This window comes from Nicotiana tomentosiformis, chromosome 5 (genome assembly GCF_000390325.3).
Source record: "Nicotiana tomentosiformis chromosome 5, ASM39032v3, whole genome shotgun sequence".
NCBI lineage: Eukaryota > Viridiplantae > Streptophyta > Magnoliopsida > Solanales > Solanaceae > Nicotiana > Nicotiana tomentosiformis.
In genome coordinates this window covers 42507010-42517431 of record NC_090816.1, presented here as the reverse complement: position 1 = coordinate 42517431, position 10422 = coordinate 42507010, and the positions used below count along the sequence as shown (strand labels likewise).

The 10422-nt window shown below is 40.0% G+C and overlaps 1 long non-coding RNA gene across 1 annotated transcript; it reads right to left on the bottom strand.

The window, feature by feature from the left end:
- Positions 1–2330: 2330 nt before the first annotated feature.
- LOC104106681 (uncharacterized) lies at positions 2331–8372 on the bottom strand. The gene is made up of 5 exons (XR_688622.4): positions 6971–8372; positions 4064–6901; positions 3532–3986; positions 3287–3418; positions 2331–3214 (listed from the first exon to the last, which is right to left on the bottom strand). It is a non-coding gene; the product is annotated as an uncharacterized lncRNA (long non-coding RNA).
- Between the last annotated feature and the right edge of the window lie 2050 nt (positions 8373–10422).

Sequence of the window (10422 nt, the reverse complement as noted above, 5' to 3'; positions counted from 1 at the left end):
ACCGAATTAATATCTTTAAAACGGGTATAAAAATTAAATTCTAGATATACTATGAAAACTAAGTAGTAAATTGATAAATTGTGCAAAGTATTGTTTCATGGGGCATACTGTATAGATTCTCAACCAAAAAAAAAAGGAAGGGGAAGGGGCGGGGGATGGGGGGGGTCTGTAAAACATTTGATTAGACATCTTTTAATCTTGGCAAGGAATTTGATAATAAGTATTTCACGGGTGTCCTATTTGGTCACCTCTTTGTAATTACTACTTTTTAAAAAACATTTACCTAGTATCTAAAGTATATGTAACTTCAACCATGGGTTGTGCTACTTCAATAACGTACATTTGAAATCCTGTTCAAAATAAATAAAATTAAAAAAAGATTGGAACTTAAGATACACCTTAAGTAGCGGCCCAAAATCGGATATGTGCACTTCCCCAATTTGATATGCATGTAGCCCAAAACTTGTCTCAATTAACATTCGGTCCTGCAGTTTTTGTTTAGTATGTGTGCTTAATTAATAACGACACGTGTCAGGTTTCGAAGTCACGAGTCCGAAGCAGCTGAGCTACGACCGAAACTACCCATCTACTTTAGTATAGAACTACTCAAAGGGACGAAGGCTAGAAAGAGGTCGCAGATTCTCAGAGACTTGGTGAGTGAAATTTACATATGAAATAGCTTTGAATTAGAATCTTTCCCATCAGTTCTGTAATTCGATCTCTCCCGCTTTGGAGACTGTTGGAAGATTGAAAATCAAGAAAGAATTTCTTGCTCTCCACTACTTTGTTTAATTTATTTTCGGTTTAATTATTCGTTATTGTTTATTGTTCGTTGACGCTTTGTATCAATCTAATTGCCAGTGGCCCTGAAAATATATATTCAATTATTTAATCTAAAATTAGTTTTCAGGTCAAACAGTTTGATGCCCCCGTAGGGCCCTAGCAATAAAGGATTCGATTTATAACTTCTGCTACCTTTATACTAAATCTCTTGCACAATCTCACTTACCGAGCTGGTAAGGAACTGGAAACATCTAGAATTAGTGATTTCCACCAGGCCAAAACTCGCTGATTACGGCTTCAGTGTGAATATGTTGGAGTTAGTAGCAGCACTCAAAATATGAGATACAAGGTAAGATACCCAAAATAGGTGAGGACGGAACCCAGCAAGTGAAGTCAAGACCACAAAACCAAATATTGCAGACTCCTTCAAGGCGGAGTCCATCGCTTGCTCAAACAGGGATACCTAATTGAACTTTTCAGTGAAAAAGTGAAGCTATCATGTATGAAAAATCGGAACGAAGAGGAGCCACCAAAGGTCAATCTTCGTCGTTTCAAACTAGGTGAATTCATGCTCTGAAATGTATTTGCAGCTTCCCAAGAACTAAATGTGGGAAAGCTCGAGCAAAATTAGGAAGGACCCTACTGGATCAATGAGATAACACGCAAAGGATCGTACAATCTCAAAGAAATAGACGGAAAGCCCGTGAAGTCAAATTGGAATACAGAGCACCTCAAACGGTTCAACTTCTAAAAATACCGTAACGGTTTTGTTTTCTCTCCTTTAAATTATTTTAAGAACTTATTATTCTCTACTAACATTTTTAGATGATTGGTAATAAACCATTCCAGCCTGAATGATGGCATCCATACCTTTTTAGCACAATGTATGAACCTTCATAGTTCCACACTAAGGTTGAGTCGTCTGATCACAAAGGGCCCAAGTACCGTCTTCATCTAAGAATACCCTCACATCCCTTAGCTTCCCTTTGCAGGAACATGACCCTCGATATGATTTATCTATACCAGAACTGGGGACTGTCGGCTGACATCCCAGTGTTTGAGTCTTCATGCTTCAAACCCGAACACTGGGGGAGACTATATACCATGGGCAAAAGCAAAGTCTACGAAAACCAATGGCAACCCCCCATTTTGAAAGCAAAGTATATGAAGACCAATTTCTATGCCGAATTTTGAGTCTTTTGAATCTTATTAGACCTTCAAGAAAAGTTATTTCTTAAGCATGGCATGCCTGTATGTACGATCCGGTTAGAGCGGTCAAGATTATCTATGTAATACGGTGCTTGGATCTACCCAACGTTAATATGATGGATATACAATAAAGGAAATTCTTTTCTTCTAATTATTCATATGTTTCGCAGAATATATATATATATATATATATATATATATTTGTTCAGCTCTTGATAGAAGGAATCTACAATCTTTATGAGACCATATTTTCACTCTTGTGCCCAAATAGGATGACACGTCATCCTTTTTCGCACCAAAATGAGGCTCATCACGATACTGTGCAATCATCCCAAAAGTGATCAAGTCTAAAAGCTTCGAAGCCTATATGGCCTATAACACTAATACAGAAAAAATAGTTGAAGGAACAAACAGGATTACATCAAATATTCTGTTTGTACAAAGGGCCCTAAATATGGAACAGAAAAGAAGCACAAAAATCCAAAGCCTCAAACTATAACTAATCATTGACATTTGTGCCGGAAATAGAGGGAGAATTCGTATCAACAGCACCAGAAAGGACCGGCTGATCGGGAATAGGAGTCACTTCCCCCACTTTGTCATCTTCAATATCGTCCTCACCTTATCTTCATCATAGGTAAGACCTCGCATATCCGCATAGGGGAGACAAAGTCATCGACCAAGAGCCCTTGCCTCTTCCTCTAATTGGGGAACCTCAAGTTGAAAATCCACCGCAATAGTGTGAACCTCATGAAGAGTGTGCAAGCGAGTCTCTTTGATGGCCCAAGCTTATCTTACGATCACTTCTTTCTGCAAGTCTTTGAAAGACACTTGGAGGGTTTCCCGATCGGTGTTGTTGGCCCGGGATATCTTCTCAGTCAAGGCCAACTCCGACCTTAAACCCTATATCTCGGCTGATAAACGGGAACACTCTTCCCTCAATCGAACCTCCTCATATGCTTTCAAGACTCGATTTGGGAAACAAAAAGCCTATAGTTGGCCTTGTTGAGTTAGGATAGTCGAGCCGCCTCACTCTCCGAAAACTCAGCCATCCTTTCTAGGCACTCCTCTCCACGGCTTCGGTCCTGGCCAAAAAGGATCCCCTTTATTCTTTGAACTTCTCGTTTTCGGCCCTCAATGCTCGATTATACCTCACCACCTCCTTGGACATAGCCACGCCCTCTCAAATGTTTTTTAAGGTCCCTGAAGTAAGCACAATGTGCTGCAAAAGGGAAATAATGTGTCATATTAATGACCGGAAAAATTAAATAAAAAGGGTTCCAACAAAACTTACCCGTATAGCTCATAAGCCATTTGAGTCACTACGACCTCCATAGTCATAGACCCCACGGGTTGTCAGTCTTGGGGACTCGCCAACTAAGAAAGATGAGCATCAACATGCTTAGGCTCCTTGAACATTTTGAACCTGCTCGGCACCAAAAAACTCATAAGACGGTGGTTAGCAGTATTGACCGCAGAAATAATGGGACCCTCACCGGTGTGTGCAACCACCTCGTTTGCACCCCCTTGAGAACTCACCTCTTCGGTGGAAGGGACAGCTTGGGAAGGCTGAACCAATTGCTCGCGTGAGGGCGCCATAACTCTCTTCTTGGATGAGATAACTCACCCTATCTATAGACCCTTATCTGGAATTATATTTGTCGTGGCCTCCGCTACTAGATCTCCCTCTGAAATAGCCGCCCATAGATAAAGGAACAGGGATTTCCTTCCTATAGTCAACCTGGATGGGGTTGGCATGCATCAACCCTCTGGTGGCACCGTCCTACATAGCCGGGGGAATGGATTAAGTGGCGTCCCCCTCTAACCAGAGGGGAGGGATTCTGTCTAAGAAGCACGATTCCTCTTCGAAGAACCATAGGAAGATAGTTACGAAGGAAACTTGTCAGGAACCTTGGGGAATAGTTCTCGGATTATCCAAGATGCCTCTTCCACGAAATCGGCCCGAGGTTTGGGTCTCTTATTGATGCCCACACCTATACATATTTGGATATGTTAGAAATAACGAAAATAAAGGAGGAATACAAAATAGCAAGACCTCAGAAAATCTTACCATGGTACTATGCTCAAATGCCTCCCAGTTCTGCCACAATAATTTTCTATTTTCTCAAAAAATTGGTGGATACCTTTAGAATCTTGGACACCAATCTTCTATATTCGGGGCCGCTTCCACTTCCACCGCAGAAGTTGAACAATGCGATAAGTGTTAAAAGGTTGTCCTATAATTTAATTAAAGAAAGCAAAAAAACTAAAGAGACTCGCGAGTAAAAATCCACTTCTCTGGGAACTGGATCTTGGTATCTAGCCAAAGGAACTTGGTGTGAATGACATCCTTCGAACCTCGTTGCATCATGTTCATCAATCCCCCTCAGTAGATCTTAGGAGAGTACATTAAAGGGACATCATCCTTCAAAGACAAGTGCCAAAGGCCCATGACCAACCTTCATATTTGAGGCCCTATTTGTGTTAGGAAGAACCAGTAATTGTTACAAAACTTTGCATTTCTCTCTAATGTTAAAGTCATTGTCTTTCCTAAACTCTTTTGGCACAATATTCAAAATGGTCTGCTCCGGTTGGTCGGCTAACTAAACTTTTTCACTTCTCCTTTTCTTCACCGACGATGACATCACCTCCACCATGGCCATATCCGCAACAACGGAGGCATTTTCAGGCGCAGCAGTGACGGGTCAAGATAGAGGTCTCTCCACTAAAGGGTTGCAAATTTCGAAATTCATTAGGGTGTCTAAAGAAAATGAGGAAGCTTGATAAGGGTTTTCTTCTCCAAAATTGATCAGAAGACCAGGAAAAAGTGCAAGCAGCAGGAGGACCAGACAAGAAGGAATATATAAAGTAAAATAAGATTTGGTTCACTCCCATCCTCTTTTATAAGAAGTGGCCATCATTACCTCGAGAATCGATGCACATATCGATTCTCATGACGATGGCCACGTGCCTCAAACATTGGATGGAGGTCACCTTTTAACATGATAAATCTGAAGAGACGCCTATCAGAAAGGACACGTCTTCCCTCTAAAGAGTTTCCTTAAGATTTACGCTATGGCCGAGAAGGAAAGATAACTCAACCACACGTGGCGCTTGCATGTGCAAAAGGAACTTTTGGGGAAAGTGAAAATATGGCTTTGGGGTGACTGAATATCAAGATCAGTCTCCGATATCAGGATCCTAGGTCCCATAAAAGGATGTTCCAAAACAAAGCTTCGAACGCATAAAAGGCGCAAAAATTACTCGAAGAGACGCAAAAAGACAAACAACACTTTTCATTAATAACAAAGGTTCCATTCAAGTACATCAAACGGAACATGTTCCTGTAAATCTAATTGGCCAAAAAATAAGCAACGGAAAAACAAAAAGACAATTAAGAAACATTCATAAAGAGAATAACATCCCAAAAAACAATAGATTCTAGTTCAGTGCAGTTGTACCAAATCTTCACTAGCTCCCTGCCGAGAGTAAAGAGGATTGCTGATCTTGAAGTATTGGGCCGGAAAGGGATGATACATCCCAACGAGTTGAAGGACCTGGACGTGATTCAACAGTCCATTCCTCTGTACCTCTCTCCGAAAAACTCGAGGAGTCTCCACCCTTTGGAGGACCCTCTCACGTGAGGGAAATCCAAAGTTTGTCGTGCCTCAGGCACTGCCTTCTCTAACTTCTCGATATCCTTCTTCAAATTTGGGATGCTGGCATGGACATTCTTCAATGTCAATAACTTGGATTCAAGGAAGATAATGGTCTGAGCAAGATCCGACTGCAAGGCTGCCTAGTCAAGATCTCGGACCGCTTTGTCCTTTTCGCTCCTCAACTGTTCCACTTTAGCTTGAAGATCATTAGTGGACTCCTTCAATAATATAAGAACCCGCTCAAGATATTATGCCCACACTTAGGCTCGAGCAAGATCATATGACAACTGTGCATGCTCATCAATTAAATGACTCACATGTGCCTTTTTTCAGGGAGAGCGGCCTCCAAGTGTTTAATCCTCGTTGTGTAACTCGTACCCTGTATTTCGAGCTCCTTCCTCAACGACTGCAGCTCACCCTTGGACCATTCCGCCAGGAGATGATAATTCTCCTTATTCGCTTTCACATCCTTAAACTTTAACTCCCAAGTCATGACACCTCTCTTCAAATTTGCCTCAGTTTGCTCAAACTTGTCTAGGATCTAGGTGGAAATCAAGTTGGCTTGAAGGAGAAACAAATATGGTTGTACTCATAAAATGATTGCAACATTACAAGAAATGAAGGATGAAAATGTGAAAAGTCCTTCTTGGAGGGTGTAGTGAAGAAGATAATTTAACATATCAATACCAGATCGGTTGTTCAATCTCCCCCTCTCTAAGGGATCAATCAGTTCCTTCAACTGTGCCCTATTCCCCTCCGCACGGCCAAGAAGGTTAGATTCATCCGGAATCGCGATCATTATATGACGAATGCCAATATGGATCGAAGAGCCAATCAAAGGAAGATTAGGAATTTGAGAATCCAGTGGGGGCATAGGAGCAAACAAAGGGACCTTGGAGGGATCATATTTGGTGATGCCTTTTTTGCGATCAGTGAAAGGAAATTCATCTCTCGTTGACTCCTCACTCGGGGACTCCATCTCCTTACCCTCAACTAGTATAGGAATTCCACCTTGAGGGGATTTGATTTGAACATGAACTCAGGGGCTACTATGAACATCGTCTGATCCTATCCAAAAGTTTGACTTTGTCCTCTTTCGAGGAAGGGCCGGAACAGAACTTACCAAAGCAGACGATGAAGAAACTATTTTTTGCTTCAGAGCGGATAAATGCTTGATCGTTTCTTGGGCAGAATCAATAGAGGCAGGAAGACCAATTAGAACTTGTGAGTCGCCTTCCTCAAATCAATGCCTGCAAACGGGGAAAGAGGTATAAGAATGATGAACGATAAAAAAAGGCAGGAAACTCACGAAAATTTACCATGGACTCTAGCTCTACACACTGATACATCGAAGATGTGCCTGCAGGAAGATAGAATCTTTTCGACCCACTCTCCGATACTAGGCACTTCCATTGGGGCCGCTAAAATAGCTGCAACATAAGAATAATGGCACCAGGAGACGTATACTAAAGTTATAATTGAAATTGGAAAAGATATCCTTATGATCATGATTCTATCTCTCTGAAACAGGGTCGTCTTTGAAAGACACCAATCCCGCGTATGAACCTCTACAAACCGATCGAACCAGCCCCTATCATAATCTTCTTCCGCATTCATTATAGTCCTCGTGCCACGACTAACGATGGCGACGAGGCCACCCTTGAACAGCTTCAAAATGTATAGATTGAGAAGGTGCTCAAGGAAAAAATCAACTCAGTCAGTCTGGCTAGATATCAAAAACATGTTATCAAACTCAAAACATTTGGCTCGACTTGGACTAGCCAGATATCAAAATACCAGCAAAAATCTAAGATTATGAAATCGAGAAGAGGTTGAAACCCCAAGAGTAAAGGGATAAATGTACACAAAAGAAAATCCTTCCCAGTGGTTGGTAGCTCTTTCATGATCCTGAGGAACATGAGCGACCACGTGGTCACCCTAATGACATTCTTGACAGATAAGGGGAACATAATCCTTACGAATCAGTGAGTCAATGTTGCACACAAGGACTAGGGGTGGCAAACGGGCGGGTCGGATCGAATATGAGCGGGTCAAAATGGATAAATTATCCGACCCGACCCGACCCATATTTGAGATGGATAAAAAATAGGTTATCCGGTGGATAATATGGATATCCATATTATCTATGAATTCTTGAATATGATCACTTATAGGAGAATTCCTAATTTTTCAAACTTAAGAAACCCCCAATTTGAGGCTTTACAAATGTAAAAGTTAAACACATTAGTTATCCATTGGTTAACTATTTGGTTAACCATTTTCTAAGTGTATAATATAGTTCTTATCTATATTCATCTCGTTTGTAAAAAGTTTATTACCCAACACATTTTTAATGGATAATATGGGTGGATAATTATTTTTCTTTTAACCATTTTGCCATCTCTACATTTACAGACTGCTCCAAAGATTTATTCCACGACTTCCTATCTGCCTTGAAATCCAAATTTTTGGGAAAGATATGAAGGATGGTGGGTTCAGAGCTATGTTTCTTTTCCTACCTTTGTAGGAAGTTTGGACCTTTATTTCTTTTTTCTGGGGAAGCCAGTGGAACTTCTTCTAAACAACCAGCAACAGAAGCTTGAACTTGAGGAACTCCTTCCATAAGCATAGAGAAAGTGAAAGCGTTACTCGGTTGTGGTGAAGACTGGTGTGCTCCAGAAAGGGATTTGGGGGTTTCAGAATCTATGAAAAATTGAAAGAGAAATAGGGCAAAAAGTTTTGAAAGAGAAGGAGATGATAAAAGGAAAGGGTGAAAGCTTGCAGTGAGTATAAAAATAGAGTATCTATGTACAAATTGATTGAAAGTCTTTCCATAACCGTCAGACTCGGAAAATGCTCCCCGTCATAAAACATCCATAATAACCTTGGGGACTGAAATTTTCAAGTGAGTCGTACTATATTGCCACGTGTTTCGAATTAAAATGCAACTCTAATCACATAAATGACGGAATATCAAGAAACGATTACCTTTGTATCAAGAAAGAAAGTCGAACATTATCTTTCTACGACAAGGATTTTCACTTCTTTCATATTTCTTCATAGTCTGTACAAGAAGTGCTGAGACTATCTGTTGTACTGGTAAACTTCGGACATTGTACGTGGCATAGCGGAATAACAACACATGTCGGATTTCGAAGTCACAAGTTTGAAGCAGATGAGTTACGACCGAAACTACTCTACTTCAGTACCGGACTAGTCGAATGGACGAAGGCAGGAAAGAGGCCGCAGATTTTCGAAGACTTAGTCAATGAATTTGAACCTTTCCGAATGTCGTGATCCATACCGTTGCTTCGAAGAGATCAACACCAGCTGAAACCTCGTTCTTGCAATCCACTCTCCCTAATTTGTATCCCAGGATCCTAATGTAATTAGTTTCATTACGAACACTCGTAAAAACTTAGACCTAAGATCCTACTTTCTCTTATATCATAAAATACAGGAACACAAAATCTTTGTGAGCTTGTTGTGTACTTTATTCGAAAAAAAAGTATTGAATACTAAATAATGAAGTTGCGGACGATAATAAGTAGGGGTGGAGCTAGAGTATTTTATGATTTGGACAGATTCAATAGTTTTTGTCTAAATTTTGTATTTATTTTAATATATTTATTAAATATTTTAAAAAATTAATTTAGAATCCAATAACTTAAAAATAAAATTCTAAACTCCTAAATTTCAAATTTTAGTCGCGCCTCTAATAATGAGCAAAAACTAATTATAATTAGATAGGAAATGTCTCTCTATTATAGTTCAGTGGTGGAGTTTTCACAAAGAAATAATAGCAATAACACCCTTATTATTTTCTTTAGTACCACTATCGTACTTAATGTTTAATAGTGACCGGACAACATCTAAGGGTGTGACCTAGTAATACATAAAACAGTTTTTGAATTTTAAGGTCACAAGTTTAAAGTTAGGAGATGAAAATACTAAGTGATTTCTTCTCATCTCATGTTCAAGTCTTGTGGACAGTGTTACCAGTACCTGTTGCTGCTGGAAGATAATAAATATCCCATAAAATTAACCGAGGTATGTGTAAACTGACCCAGGTATCACGGTATAAAAAAAGATAGTGAACGTACACTTTGTTTTATTTGCGTTTTTCTTTCAATTTATGTTTATTCTCCACTCAATGCAATTTTATTAGTATGTCCTAGCACAAATTTATACCACAGTACAATCAAATTTGGCAGGCAAAATGGCCTCCTGGCCACTTAAACTTGCACCCAATTGCCAACCCGGTAAATAAACTTACAATTTTCCTATTTGAACATCTTAACTTGATGGAATGAATACTAATAAACCACTTTGACCGTTGACTATGCTTATGTGGCAGTGACATAGGTAATGTCCGGAACCAAAATGTGGTTCTTTTGGACTCAAAAAATCAAAATGTGTGGAAAAAATATTGGTAACCAAAATATATATAAAGCCTTAGCTAAAGGCGCTATACCTTAACGGCGTTAAGTATAGCGCCTTTAGCTAAGACGTTATATTTGAACTCAAACGGGCCGGAAAGCTATATGTCTCTGTATACGGTCGAAATTGATTTCAGTCTTCGTACGATTGATCGAGATGGGATCATAATGGACCAAAGGAAGACTTCGTAATATCGAGATGGGTTCCAAAGATGGCACGAACGAGCTTCAGATTTCAGGTACAGGTCAAACACCGAGATCGATGTCATTAACGAGCTCGGGTCCGAATCGAACCATGATGAGATGTTATGGAATCGAGCTTAAGGGGTAAA